We start from the raw sequence: 15,258 nt of genomic DNA, 5'->3' as shown, positions 1-15,258 counted from the left end.
ATTTGTTCAGATTTTAAAGGTTAACAATTGTGTAGATATATGTTTGGGGTGGGGGGCACAGAGTGGTGGTGTGATATGAAACTTACTAGTAAGTAGTGGCTTGCTCCCCAAAGCTGTTTTTCTCATTTTCTTCTTCTGATGCTCTGAAATATGAATATTAATATTTTCATTGTCCGAAAAGGATTTATTTCTCAGTATTTTGGTTATGTGCAATTATATATATATATATATATATATATATATATATATATATATATATAAAAAATTATATATTATATATGTTATAAATACGTATATATATAAAGTTATGAAACAGTATGTAGTATACTTATTCATGTGATACTGTATATGAATTAATATTATAATATTTCTCTATGAAAATGAAAGCACAGTTTGTACTAAAGTATATGGACATTACACACACTCACACACGAGCATACCTATTATTACTAAGATCAAGTTAGTTCTTAGGTAAATCTATATTTAACTTTTCCAGCAGGCCTCCACTATAATAAAATTGTCAAGCCATTTTTCCTTAATAATTACTGACTCCAGCTATAAATCCCTAAACTGGTCAATAACCTATAACCCAGCACCTCTCGAAATGGAATGTGGGATATTTATGTTTCTCCTGAGAACAGCTTGCATATGAAGTCCCGAATAGCACGCACGCTGACCAGGGCCACTTTCTTAGGCGGTAACACAAGCACAATGGTGCCGGCGTCGTCCTTTCTGTCCCCCCTCCCCCGCCCGTAATGTCAGAGACCAGTTTTCTTGGAAGGCTTGAATCACGCCCAACTTAACATATTAGGTGCTAGCTTAGCACACGCAGCACTAAACCACAGCACAGCTCATTAACCTTTAGACTATAAAAAAAAAGAAGAAAAAAAAAACTTGCCAAAATGTCAGCTTAACTTTCCATTTCAATAACAGGGTACAGGGTTAACAAAGAAGAAAAATACAAAACCTCAGATTGTGTGGTCATTATTAAGAATCATTCATTTCATAATTATTTGTTTAAAGTCATAAAGTAAAACATACTAAGAAAATTAGCTTCTAATCGTATTTTTAATTTCAAATTCATTGTCGTGTGTTGTTTTTTTTTAAATACATGAGACTGACATATATAATGTGTGAAGTTAAGTAATTCTTTTACAATATACTGAAATGTTTCCCAAAAGAAATGAAGTGCTCATAAGACCTTTTTCCACTGTACTCTCAAGAAATGTATATTAAGCACTTATTACGTCGAGGCTGAGCTTGAGATCACGAGATAGGGCTGAGAATAGCACAGATCTCAGGGGCTGCTCTCCGGGAGCTCACGTGCGTTTGTGAATGTTGCGCCATCCTCTCCGCCTGCCTGTGTGCACGTGTCCTTTCCTTCAGGACGCAAGTACATTTCACAACAGCCAAACCCCTAGAATGCGTGATTTCCATCCTTGCTTCTTTGACACTCATCTCCTCTAAAATAAGAAAGAAGTTTTGCACATTAAAATTTAAAGTATTTGTATTGCCCTACAAGCATGAAAATAAGCAGTTAAGATTCCAATATCCAAATGCTCCTTCTTACTTGTCCTCTCTCTGTGCCGTGGCAGCCTGGTGTGCAGAGCACAGACAGGAGGATATGTATCCTCTAACAGAATGAATTGTCAGCTCAGCGGCTCCAGCCAGAAGCGTCTCGAAGAACCTAACTCGTGGCATAAGGCCCTAACTTCCAGGACAGAAGGTTTCCCGGTTGTCCCAGTTGGCCACAGTTTTTGAGATATCTGGAAATATAAAAAGTCATCAAACTATGGCTTATCACACTGATTTAGGCTGTATATGTATATTATATATAGATATATTATATATACTATATCTATATAGATATAGATATAGATATATATAATATATATGGAGAGAGAGCGAGCACCTAGTACATATCAGGCCCTTGGTTAGTTGTAAGGTTACCAAGAAAAAAATAAACAAGTGCCTCAAGTAATTCTCAGCGGAGTTGGGGAAGTAGTAATTGGAGGGATAGGGCTCTTGTGTACTGTTATGACAGAGTTAGACGCACTGTTAGATAAGGGAAGTCTTTCAAGAATATGGTGCTCGGTTTGAATCTTTTTAAGAGAATCAGTTGATCTTTTGTTTTGTTTTTCCCTTTAACACCTACCACATGTCAGAATCCAGGCTAAACGTTGGAGATTCAATGATGAACAAGGCAGACACGGTCCCTGCCCAAAGGAGCGTAAAACCTAGCGAGGAAGCGGGGCACTCACTACCGATTACAGAAGACTGTATGTGTAGTTCAGTGGTGCCGCGGGCCAGGCTATCCAAGTGAAGCACGGGGTAAGGGACATCCTGAGAAACGGGCAGTTTGAGCAAACATAGAGGAAGGATAGGCATGGCAAGATCGGGCAGATTAAGTATAAATGGCTTGTGTTACTGATGTGTAAAAGCAAGGCAAGCGATGGAGAGACTTCTTGCATTCTTGAGAATCATTCTGTTACGCAGGCATGAGAACCAGACTGGGGGGCAGAAAACCTGAGCCCTGGTCCCAGGGGAAAAGCTTTGGGAAAGTCACTGCCACCCTGGGAGTTTAGGCAGTAGAGGGTACTGGAAGAGGTTCATGGTGTTTAAATCAGGGTGACACATACTCCAAAACCATCCGCTGTCCCAAAGCCCCGTCTCAACCACAGCCTCTTATCCCTTCCCTGATGCTACAAAAATGATAGAAATCATACTTATTTTCAACTTTAGGACGGTTTCAAAAATAACAGGAAATGATGAATGTGAAAATATGTTCAAATATTTATCAATAATTCTTGTATTGAGAAGTGATGATAGAAATGATACAGCAAAAGAGCAAGATTCCTGCAGAGAAATTTAAATCTAGTTTATGGAGAAGGATAAAAGCAAGACTAACTAAATAATTTCAAAACACACAAATACACACACACAAAAAAAAAAAGTCCTTGAGTACTCAGTGCCTGTTAGCATAAAGTTGCGCTTAGAGTTTTCTTCCTGGGGAGAGAAAGATCATAACCTTCAGAAAATTTCTTATTCTTTGGGGAATGTATATAGTTTTTGTAAGTGAGAGACAAAAGCGTAAGACTTGAATAGATAAAATATTTTTGGAAGGGAAGATGAAATATCATATAATTGTGTCTGTTCTAGTAATATGTTGTGTATTAAATACAATCTTACTTGAAACTCAATGGAATTTTTCTTATAACCACACATTTTTTACTAAATTACACGTGGAAGAATAAGTAATTTAAAATACCAATATTTGTTCTGAAAGGATAAGTGATAAATGTGTGTATATATACATAAGAAATGAAAAAAAAGAAAGTATAAATGACCAATTGCCAAATATTTATCAATAGCTTTCTAAGCTTTCAGATTATCTTTTAAATATATATGCAGAAAATTTGACAAAAGGGAACTATGATTGTTTTAAAAATCACTTAAAACTTTGGTAAGAAAAATGTTTTTCTGGTTTTTTTTGTGTGTTTTTTTCCCCTGGGGAAAAACAATCAAACAAGAGACTGGGGAAAAATTATCTACATAGCAAATTTTGTTCCATTATTTTAAATAAAGGTAAATGGAACTAATAATGATGTGATATTTTACACTTATTAAAGTGGCAAATTAAAAAAGTAAATTCCAACCAAGTGAGGTTACACTTACATGGTATGTTCGTACATTATTTGACGAGTGTAAATTGGTATTGCCTTTTGGAAAATAATTTGACAGTATACAGAAAGCATAACAGTAATGACTGCTATGATTTGGTGAGCATTCCAGGAATGTATCCTGATGAAATAATCTAAAATTTAAAAAAGTTGTTGACATAAAGTCATTGATTACATTACTTGGAAATAAATGAATATCAACTTAGTTTGCAAACTAAGGGATGTAAAGATAGTGTGATGTGATTAAACTAGAATACAATGCTTTTACTCAAATAATTTTTATATGAGCACTAACAGGATAATAATGAAAAGCCGTAGTAACATAAAAATGCATCCATCATTTCAGTGAAAAAGCAGAATAAAAGCTATACAAGCACTATGAATGAAGCATTATTATCTAATACATGTGCCTGGAGGTCTGGGGGGGTGTTTACCCGGGTGTTCTCTCTCACATACATATTCAAACACAAAACTATAAATTTCTGATGGAAGCAGCATTGTATATAATTGTATGTGTATCTATTATTGCATTCACACGGATATAAGACCTAAGACATTTTAAAATATAGCAATTATATTAGGATTGCTCATTCAGTTTCTACTTCCTTCCTTCAAAAAGTTAATTTGTTTAGAATTTCACACACTTACATGCTGCTTACAAAGACGTTGCCACCTGAAACTTATATAATGTTATATACAAATCAATGTTAACCAAAAAAAATAAATAAATAAATAAGTGAAAAGAAATAAAAAAGGAAGATGCTCCTGTCCCCAGCTCAAGATCACAGGTTTCGATAACTAAGAATTCAAGGTATCGTAAGTGTCATGACACTTTCATTCTTGCTGCATTGAATTGGTTTAGGAGTGAGCGTGTGGCCACATCCTGGGCAAAGAGACTTCAGGTTTTTAGATGTTTTTTTGTTTTGTTGTAGGGTATTTCTGAGATAGGATTTCTTAATTTTAAGATGACAGCTGTAGAGAGTCCCCATTAGTGAAGGTACCCTACCAGGTTAGGTGGCTTTAAAAGAACTCTTAAAAGTTAGTGACTTTAAAACCATCGCAATATATTCCTTTCCCGCAGTATGACTTATGCTCACATCTCATTGGACAGAACCTGGTCACTTAGTCACCCTCAACTGCAAAAAAGGCTGGGAAATGAGATTGTTAGGCGGGAGTCTATGACCTTCTGTTACTACAGAAAAGGAGGAAATGGATTTTAGAGGTAAACTCAGCAGGCTCTTTCAGAAGCTCCCTTAACCCCTGGAAATTGTCATTTCTAATGGTGATACTTAGAGTGGTTGGGATTATCTAACAACTCTTCTAAGGCTAAAGAATTAACTAGTTTTAGGATGACACTAGAAAGCAGAGACAGAGAGGTTAGAGAACATGGGTGGCTGGTGACTTGATTGGGCTTCCGACCCATGGCCTAAGTGGGGATCGACTTCTCCGTTTCCATTTTCGTTATAGATGTTTTCTATTTTTCAAGTCAGATTGAGTCGGGTATTTTCACTGATTCAAACATAGATTTGCTTCTACAATAAGGTGACATTACTGTACAAAATTTGTTTTCAATTTTGTCTAAAATTCTCTGTATCGCGTAATAGATCATTTGACTAAGTGTTCACTTTATTCTGCATTTATCACTTCAGGATGCTTTTATTGAGTTAATTGATTTCCTTTTTTGCCTGTTTTTCTCTTGAACTCCAAAAAATAGTCATCTAATCTTCTAACTCTCACCCCAAAGCAAGCAGCTGGTGGGAGACTATTTACCTTTTTGTTGTTTTTAATGTTTAGAATTAAATATAAAGATTTTCATGTTTAGGGGAAGATAAAGAACAGAAGGTGTAATACTTTTGGATAAAATACCACTAAAAGGTTTACCCATTGTCCCAAGCCAAAGCTGTTTCCTTGGAGAAATGTTTGATTCTAGGTCTGAGCAGGAAATGCATAAGTTAAGCCTGAAAAAACTCTTGTCATAACAGAAATCCAGGAAGCTGTTCAAAACTACCAGGTTTTTGTGAAAAGGACTCAGAAGTCAAATTGAAGAGGCCCACAAACACAGGTGGGGCACTTCGAGCTTTAATAACACCGTAACTGCAATTAATAGAAACATTTCAGATATACAGAGGGTGCCAGAGAAATGTATATACATGTTAAGAAATGAAAAGAACTGTATTAAAATTGTAACAATATATACCGATAACAAAAGATGAATACAAGTCATGTGTATACATTTTTTTGGCACCCCAGGTATTTATATCCACGAGCACATAGGGATGTTAAAACAAAACAAAACAAAACAAAACAATGTAAGTCATCTTTGAAGAAGGCCAGAGAAATAATACATTATTTTGAAAGCTGGTAAAGAAGGAGAAAGTCTTCAAGCATCTATCCTAACATTTCTATATGAACAGTACTTGAGGGAACTAAATAGTTGACAGCTTTTTATATAGAAGTCATCCAGCAAATTAAAAGAATGAAACCAGGAAATCAAAGCAGTCCCTTGTGCTGCCTTCAAGAACTTTGAGGTTGATATTAAAGTGCTTTTGGTTGCAAGAGACAGAACCAACACTGGCTTTCTTAGGTACAGAGGAACCTAGTTGATTAGGGGCCGGAACAATTGATGGGACGTTAGAGGAAGAAACAGGCTTGGAAAAGAAACCAGGTAGAGACTCTTTCAGGCAGCCAAAAAACAGGCAGCCATCCAGTTATTTTTCAGGAGAGACATTTTGGCCGGGATGCTGTGTCACCAGGAACCGCCACTGGTACTTCTGCATAGGAATTTTATCCTTTTATTCATTGTTGTCTTACTTAAGATTCCGATTCTGGAGAGGAGCATCTAATTGCGTAAGCCTTGAGGTCCTGTGCCTGCCTGTATGTTGCTCCCTGGGGGTGGTTGGAGCAGAGAGAGGCTCTGCTTCCTCCTGAGGCTATAAAATGGGAAAGGCAAACCCTCTGCCAGTACCGCAAAGTTAATGTGCATTTACCATGCAATTTAGTAATAAAATACCCTTATATGTTTATGTTGATAATATATAATAATGACACGTATTATATGTTTATAAATCCAAGAAAGCAATGAATAATACATACTAGACCACAGGAGAAACAGAAAGAATTGTCCACATGCTACGTGTAAGGTCTGTCACGTGCCTCCTCATGTAATCCTTACGTCTCTAAAGTCTTCATGGAAGACACTCTTGTTTCCTGTTAGACAGCCTCAAAATTCAGGGGAAGATGTGAGCTCACTAAGCTGAAATGAGTAGGGCCAGTGTATAAGTCTAACTCTTTATGACCACAACGTTCAGCGACTAGAAGAATCCAGGAAGAAGACACGGGCAATCAATAGATCGACTCAACAGGTAGCATCTGCTGTCGACTAAGAGTTAGGTAAGTTGTGACATCTACTACTAAGAAAAGAGAACCCCAGAGATAGGGGACAGCATGAACAAGACTAGAGAAAGGAGTTCAGTTTGGCAATCATGGGGAAAGATAGTGGGAGGCAGGTTAAGGTTAAGATGAAATCTTGGAGTGCTTTGAAGGCCAGGCTCAGAAAGAAATTTAGTCTTGAGTCTGTGTGTACTTGCGAGTCATTAGATATTTTTGACCAGGGTGAGTAATATTGTCTGGACTGTGGCTCAGGAACATTAATTTGACAAACGTTTATTACGTTATGAGTTGATATATGCTGTTCTTATTTAAAAATGTGGTCATGCTTTCCATTCTCTTTACAGGGACACAAAAAAAACAGTGTTCTTCATTATTTTTTGTATTAAAATACTCCTTAGGTAAATCTATTCTTGTGCATAATTTTCATACAGATAGCCACCTTTAAATTTGTATTAAGGTAAAAATATCACACATATAGCAGTATTTCCTTTTTTTCCGCAGCTAATATTTTATCTAAATTAACATTTGTAATTGAACACATAAAAATCTCAGAAGGTGCTTTGCATTTCATGTGCATCCCAGTATTTCATTTAGAGAATAAGAAATGGAAACAAGGCAGAGAAAATGACTTTAAGAATATCAAATTATGCATTTGTGTCAAAGCTAATAAAAGTCAACTTTAGCTCCCGTGACTCTGAATCCACTTTGCCCCCCACATTCCACCACACAACTGCTGTCTTCTTTCTCAGCGGCTCTGGAGCAAAAATGGTCTCAGAAACTTTTGCAGGTAGCTGAGCATTCTGCGTGCAGGAGACATTTATAATTTAAGAAAAGTCCTTCAGATTTATCTGGCATTTTGTTTATCTGACTTTTGTAAAAGTTGACAAAGCCACCATCTTGAAAACATCAAAGCTGGTTGGCCTCCAAAACCCATATCTTGAAAACCTGATTCCTAGAATGTGAAATTATCAACAGACCAGGAGATTACTATTTTGATATCTAATTTCAATGACAGAGAGAAAATCATGTGAAATTGCATGATTTTTATCTCCCTGTATAGAAAGAGTGAAATATTTATTTTTAAACCAACTAGCTTCAAAAAAAAAAAAAAAAAAAACACACACAAAAATCCCAACAACAGCAACAAGAAACAACCCAAAACTCAGAATAAGTGCCAAGAGAGCCTTTTAGGTCTTTTAATATAAATCATCTGTAGAATCAGCCATCATTATTTACTACACATAATCCACTTTTATTTTTCTTTAAAAACAAAAGGAGAAATCTAATCTTGGTTATTTTTCTTTACTTAGCTAAATTCATTGCGTAGCTTTTAGAAAGGGTTAAATAATTTCCTCCTCTTCTGCACATTTTTTTTTTCTTTTTGTGTGTGAGGTTCCCCACTAACCATAGCTCTGTCCAAAAGGAAATTAAAATGAAATACATCAGGCATGCTGGGACTTCACACTTCACAGACTTACAAAGCAATATGGCCTGCTTAAATTGATTGTCACTTTAACTGCCCACAGCTACTCTTCAGGAAGGGGGCTTACGGTTTTACTGTTCTTAACGGGACCATATCCCTTTTCCAATGTCTTAATTTAGGTTGTGCTGAAATTCCTATTAAAATCAGAGTCATTAATATTTCATTAAAAATACCCATGATGTCAGAAGCAACCATTCCAGGCCTGCCAAGTTACAAAGAAAACTCCCCTTTCCCCCCAGGGTTGTGCTAACATCCTGATATCCAAACCTACATTTACATTTTTCCATCAACCTGAACAGAAAGCAAAATTGAGAGAATGACTATATCAAGTGACTGCCGTCGTCTGGTGCCTTCTGTGTTTTCCTGTTTTCAGATCGTGCCGTAGGCTCTTGAGTGAGATCATAAAATCTGACTTCAAGGACATAAAATTATCAACAGATCAGCAGGCTGGCCATTTAGATATCTCAGTTTTGCACCCAAAATGAAAGCGTTTGATAAATGGGTTTGGGGACTCCCTGTGTCAATGTACTGAAAAGATTTTATTTGAACAAAAGTGCTATCGCCAGAGCCATTCCGCAAACACAAAACTCCCCAAATGCATCCACATAGGAAAACCCAATCATAACTACAACTCACTGTCATGCACTCAATTACTTGTAGATATTTATTATTCTTCACTATTTGATTGAGAGACTTCTTGTCACAGAGTTTGGTTGGAAGCTTTGATTTTTAGTCTTTGCTTGTACAGAGAAAATGACTCCCGAAGCAGTCAGATGAAATGACAAGGATCTCTCACTCAACTGACCTATGATTACTTTGAGGTTTCTTTGTGTATAACACATTCTTCTGGCCTTGCAGTCTAGCTGCTCCTCCAGCTGTTTGCCCCAGAATACCACACATCTGTCCTTAGAACACTCATGCGTGCTTTTCCCCCTTGTTTTTACACTTCATATAACTTTCAGAAATCAGAGAGCAAAAATTTGCTTGTCACTGCTCATCAATATTAAAAAGCTTTCTTAACTTATCAAAACATATTTATTGCCAAACTATACTTTTTTTGGTTAATGTTGTTCCTATTTATTCAGAAGACAAATCCATAGTATATATCATTTTGTGTTCAATTATGATCTTCATATTAATCTTAAAATTTTATGATGTGTCTTTTTTCTTTTTTTTCCAGTTTTCATATATCATGCTTCAACCACATTTTTTGTTACTTGGCACTTTTTTTGGTTATTTTACTTTAATTTTCTTTCTTTTTTTTAATTTTGAAAACTGCAAAAGTGTTGGATTATTTATTTTAGCAATTCCCTCCCTTTGTGCGGGGCTACGAATTGAGTTTCTCTTTAGACCTTTCACTACTGGGACTGAGACAGTGTGTAAAAGTTCTACGACAGTACAGAAGGAAAACAACTTTTTTTCTTTGGTGTCTAAAAGGGGGAAAAAAAGAGCCCTTGACATCCATGTTCCCATTCCCATCGCGTTTGGAGCTCTGACTTCCAGCTTTGGAGTTTTCTGGTGCTATGTAAACAGGACTGGCACACACACACACACACACACACACACACACACACACACACACAAACACACACACTTTAAGATGAATGTAATTATCATTCCTCTTCCTGGTCGCTCCTATCCCTTTCTATTTCTCTTTCTTTGTGTGAATTTATTTAAAAGAAAACGTTTTTTGTAACCACTATTTCCAGTTTTAAATCAATCAGCTCCATTTCTTTTTTTTCAGGAAACAAACAAAAATCTTAGTCTGCCCTATGACTTCTAAATATTCGGTATTTCATCATGATAACTTTCTCTAAAAATTCTGTATGAGCTGTTTTCCTGTTCTACACTACACTCCGCAACCCCCACCGTCACTGATCTGATCGCCTATCCCGTTTCTCCCATAATAGCCTCTGACTACTGTTATTACAGAACACTGGGCTTCTCTCGAGCTTGTCTGTTACTGAGTGTTAACACTCACCGTGGTACTTCGCATACACCAGTTCCTCACCTACTTTATTGCACTTGATAAACCTAATATAAGAAAATGAGTGGCATGGATCGCTTAGGATACTGAGAAATGGATGAGAAAGGTCTCTTTCTAGGCAAAAGTTACAGAGTAGCAGAAAGTTTGCCTCAAACAGAAATGCACGAAGCATACTTATACCTGGGATGATTTTCCAGAATTGGAGCAATGACAGATAAAGAAGAAATCTAAATAAGGATTGAACATAAATTTAAAGTAAAATATAAACAAATTGCCTCTTCTTTCCAGGTCCCCATTTGTCATTTTAATTGATTTAAATCTGATTTGTTACTTCATCGTTCCCTTGAAATTCCTTTTTGGAAGGTCAAAAACATTTGACTGGAGGAAACAGATGTATAGCCTCTTCAAATCAGAAGACTGTACTATCTGAGTAGAAATCATTCGGAGTATTAGCTCTGGAATATTGTCCAGGATTGTTAGTATAGCTCTCCCATTTCCTCACTAATCTCTCATCTAGCTCCCCCAACAAAAACATTTCATTTCACTCTCAGAGAAAATACAAGAAATTAAAATTATAAATGCATCCAACTATTCCACAAAATTAACTTAATTTTAAATTTTGGGTCAGAAATTTTCCATTGTACACAGAGAGTGAATTCTACATATTTGCATATTCTGAAATATCAACCCAAAGAAGGTAATTTCTAAAACTTAAAACTTGGATTTTGCTATTATGCATGTAAGTGAGGATGAATCAAATTTAAAAAAAAATTATATTCTTTAAGTAATACATCAATATTCCAGAAACAATAATTTATACTAATAATCCAAAAAGCAAAAAATCTAAAATAATTCCACTGCCTAGAGCCAACTGCTGCTAATAGTATAGAGTCTTCTATATAGTTTTTGAAGGTATGTGTGTATGTGTGTATATGTATATTTTTCTTTCGGTTTTTAAAGTATTTTATAAGCAATGGGACAAACTATAAATACTGCTTTGAAACAAGCAGTGTAAAAAATTTAACAATAGGTTACTATTGTCTTTCAAAACAATTTACATATAAGCACACACATACACAACACGTACACATATGAATAAAAAATAGTAATATTAAGAAGTATAATGTTGTAAGAATTTAACAATAATTTAATCAGTCTACTTTTGTTAGACATTGTGTTGCTTTTAATATGTTAGCACGATAAATAAAACTTTGATAAGCTATTTTGATCTGCATTTTTGTCCATATAGTTAATTACCTTTCGACTATAAAAGTTCCTAACAGAAGCTAAAAGAAGGACTGCTGGACTAAATATGTGTTTTATTTTTAACTTTCCATAAACACTATTAAATTGACCTCCTGAAAGATCTGAACAACAAAGAAATCTTTTCCTGGTAAGGTTTTCATAATTCAAATATTTTATGTTGAAATGGGAAATTGTTCACATTGCTGTCTATTTACTATTTATTTCTTTTTACCATTCCTTACTTATTCCTAAATGTTAGAAATTTATATTTTTATAAGATAGGGATTCATTTCTGACCATTTTTCCAAAATTTATATTGAAATAATCTAACTTTTCCCAAGTGAATTGAAATTGCATATTTATCATTTGTAAAATATTAACATTACCAATAAGTCTATTTGCAGACTCTATTCTATTCCATTGATCTCTGTCCCAGAGCCAGTAGCAAACTATTTGATGTAATTTAGCATTATAGTATACTTAGTAATCTGAAATTCCTTTTTAAATGTGTAAGTGTTTGTTATTTCTTCTAAAAAATAAGTGAGTCATACAGGTAGGATGAGTATGTAAATAACACATATATGAAAGGTATATGAAAGATAAATCCACTGAAACGTGAATAAAATACTGCTTTTATCAGATTGGTATGCTTCCATTGTCTTGACCAGTAAAACTGTTGGGGGATAATTATTTTTATTTGAAGAAGCTGAGATTTAGTAAAGTTTTAAGACTGCCTACGCTTGTAAAACTGGCAAAAAGTAGAAGCAACTTTTAAATCCGGATCATACTAAATTAAATACTGTGCATGGGCTCCCGTGTCCTGTACGTCCCTCTGTCACGAAAATGTCGGTTTCTGGATACTTATATATCTAGAAAAAGAAAGCGTTCTGGGTCAGGCTCATTTACTTAAAAAATAGAATACAGAATGTATTTACGAAAACAAAGTAATCATTTTGACTAACTGAATTCTGAAGGAAAAGGAAGAAAACAAAGAGAAGCTAGCCCACATGCTTTTCTGTTCCAAGCAATGACTCAAGAGTAGACGTGATGACTGTCTGCAACTATTTGAGTTACACAAACACTACAGAGGAATCGAAAGGAAAAAAAAAAAAAAAAAAAAAATGTTAAAATAGAGGAAATGAATGTGATAATAAAATAAGAAATGTGATGTGAATAGAAGGAGAAAAACATCCTGATGACATGTTCTCTTGGTTTCTCTAGTTTATCCGTGAAAATTAGATAAAACCACAGCTTCATAATTTTTAGACCTTTGAACAAGTAGATGGAGGGGATTTTCTGAACCTGCCAAATTGATGAACCAGCCAAGCACCCCTTCCTTTTCTAAAAAGGCGGGACAGTAATCCACAAAGACAGCCTAAGCATAGGTCGTTTTCAAATTGAATGAAAAGAGGAAATGCTCATGGGTTCACAAGAGACAGTACACCAATCAACTCTCCATTTGCTCTCCAGGCCAATGACAGTCAGATAAATTCGGATTTAACTAGAGCTGGAATAACCCAAACCTTGACGGAACTGGAGGAAAGTTGTGAGGTTCAGACTCTTCTGCCTGATTTCTGTGGCAGTCAGTCCATTTTTATTGAACGTCAGCCAGGGCTTCCAATGGATAGGACATCTGCTTAAGTATATTTTGTATTGTCGCAAAACCCAAGGGGGAGGTACGGGCAGGAATCACATTCGCTGATTTTCCAGCTCAGATAGAACAACTCATTAGATTTGCTGATAGAGAAAAGAAGACAGGGGGAAAAGGGGGAGTGGGCGGGGAAAAAAGAAAAGCCTAAAGTACATAAAACACTTCCACACATCACTTGGTTAAAATGATTTAGAACACATAGAAATCATACCAAATACAGAATCTTTTCGTTACTTCTTATTTCCTGTTTATTAAGGGATAATTGACAGAAAATTATAAGCTATTTAAAATGTACCTTGCGGTGACTGGCTACACATCTACATTGTGAAAGGATTCCTTCTTTGTGCCTTTAAGGTGGGGTGGCTGACATTGGTCTATTTCAATGAATTTTTCCGAGTGTGTAGTCAGCTTCTACAGTCTTCGGATTCAGACCTTTTACTCAAAGAGTTTATGTTATTCTATTTTGAGTTTAGAACTTCTGTTCCCTATTGCCCAGTCTTTTCTTCTGGATTTTCAGTCATCTCAAATTCTATCTACTCTTCTTTGCTGTCTATAACTCCTACTTACTACATCTCATTCAAGCCATTCTGATGTGGATTTTCTGCTGCGCAGGCAAACCTAACAGGCATGGATACGATAGCATTTTCATTACCACGTCATCAATACAAAGTGTTAAGACAAGTGAGCATTTCCAGCAGCGGCATTTTATCTCCGCGTGCTCGGGGAAGCTGCCTGACAGGACAGCTATCAGTGAGCCCTTTCTGCTCCATTTGCCTTCAGTCCCTGAACACAATATGTCTACGTCTGATTGTGTCCCCTTTCTCCTGCTGCCGCCTGAAATATCACTGACAAGCTCTGCCTGATCAAGAAGAGACCTCATTGTCCATGGAACTCTGCCTGGTGTATCTCTTTCACAGATTCTTCCAAGTTCTTCTGTCCAGGGCACAAAAGGAAACCCATTTGGAACCCTCAGGATCAATTCCACGCTGTACCTTGGCCATAAGTCTCAGATTCATTTTTTCTGAATGTTGCATCTTAGGAGGATTTTTACCAAGAGTTCCTCAATTTGTTTTTTCCTAAACTGCTTTCTCAGAAGGAAGCGTTCATTTCTTCCTTTTCATCTCATCATAACTTTATTTAAAAACGGGGGGAAATTTTTAGCATGTAGACAGAATATTTTCTTCTATCTCTTGCCATAAAACAAGGTTTGTTCCATATATAATATGCTCATGTTACAATAATATATGTATTATTTTTTTGGATGTCTCAATCTCGATTTTGAACCTGGCATTATTTAGGTCCCTGTGCTCAAATTACTGATTTAGTAAAAACTCTTGACCCTTACCAGTAATGAACAATCATTATTTTATCAATTAAGCGTGTGTCTTAGACAAAAAAGAAGTATTCATTGTTAAGTAAATGTGCGTTTTTAAAAAGCCTGCCTACTGCATCTTTATTTTTAACTTTTATTACATCTTAGTTTCGATTTTTGATGTTCTGTGCACAGGCCAGCCCCTCCCTCCAGATTCAAGGACCTTGATAGTTCGGTCCTATGGTGTGCTGATGACATAGCCACATCTCCCCAGGCGCTGCCCCCAGTGGAAGGAAGCTACTGCGGGTAGACCTGGCCTCTTGCTTCCACTTGGGACATCCTTCAAGGACAGTTATAGATCCAAGGCTAGTTTGATTGTGCTATAAATGTGTTAAAAATCCACACCAATTTTTGAAGACTGAATGTCAGATATCTATTAAAATTTAAAATTTTTCATTCTATCTTAAAATGATCAATTCTAAACATGTTGGGGTCAGTCAAATATAGTTT

Source organism: Rhinolophus sinicus, chromosome 12 (assembly GCF_057876585.1).
Source record: "Rhinolophus sinicus isolate RSI-liver-muscle chromosome 12, RSI-T2T, whole genome shotgun sequence".
Taxonomy (NCBI): Eukaryota; Metazoa; Chordata; class Mammalia; order Chiroptera; family Rhinolophidae; genus Rhinolophus; species Rhinolophus sinicus.
This window is presented reverse-complemented; position numbering follows the sequence as displayed.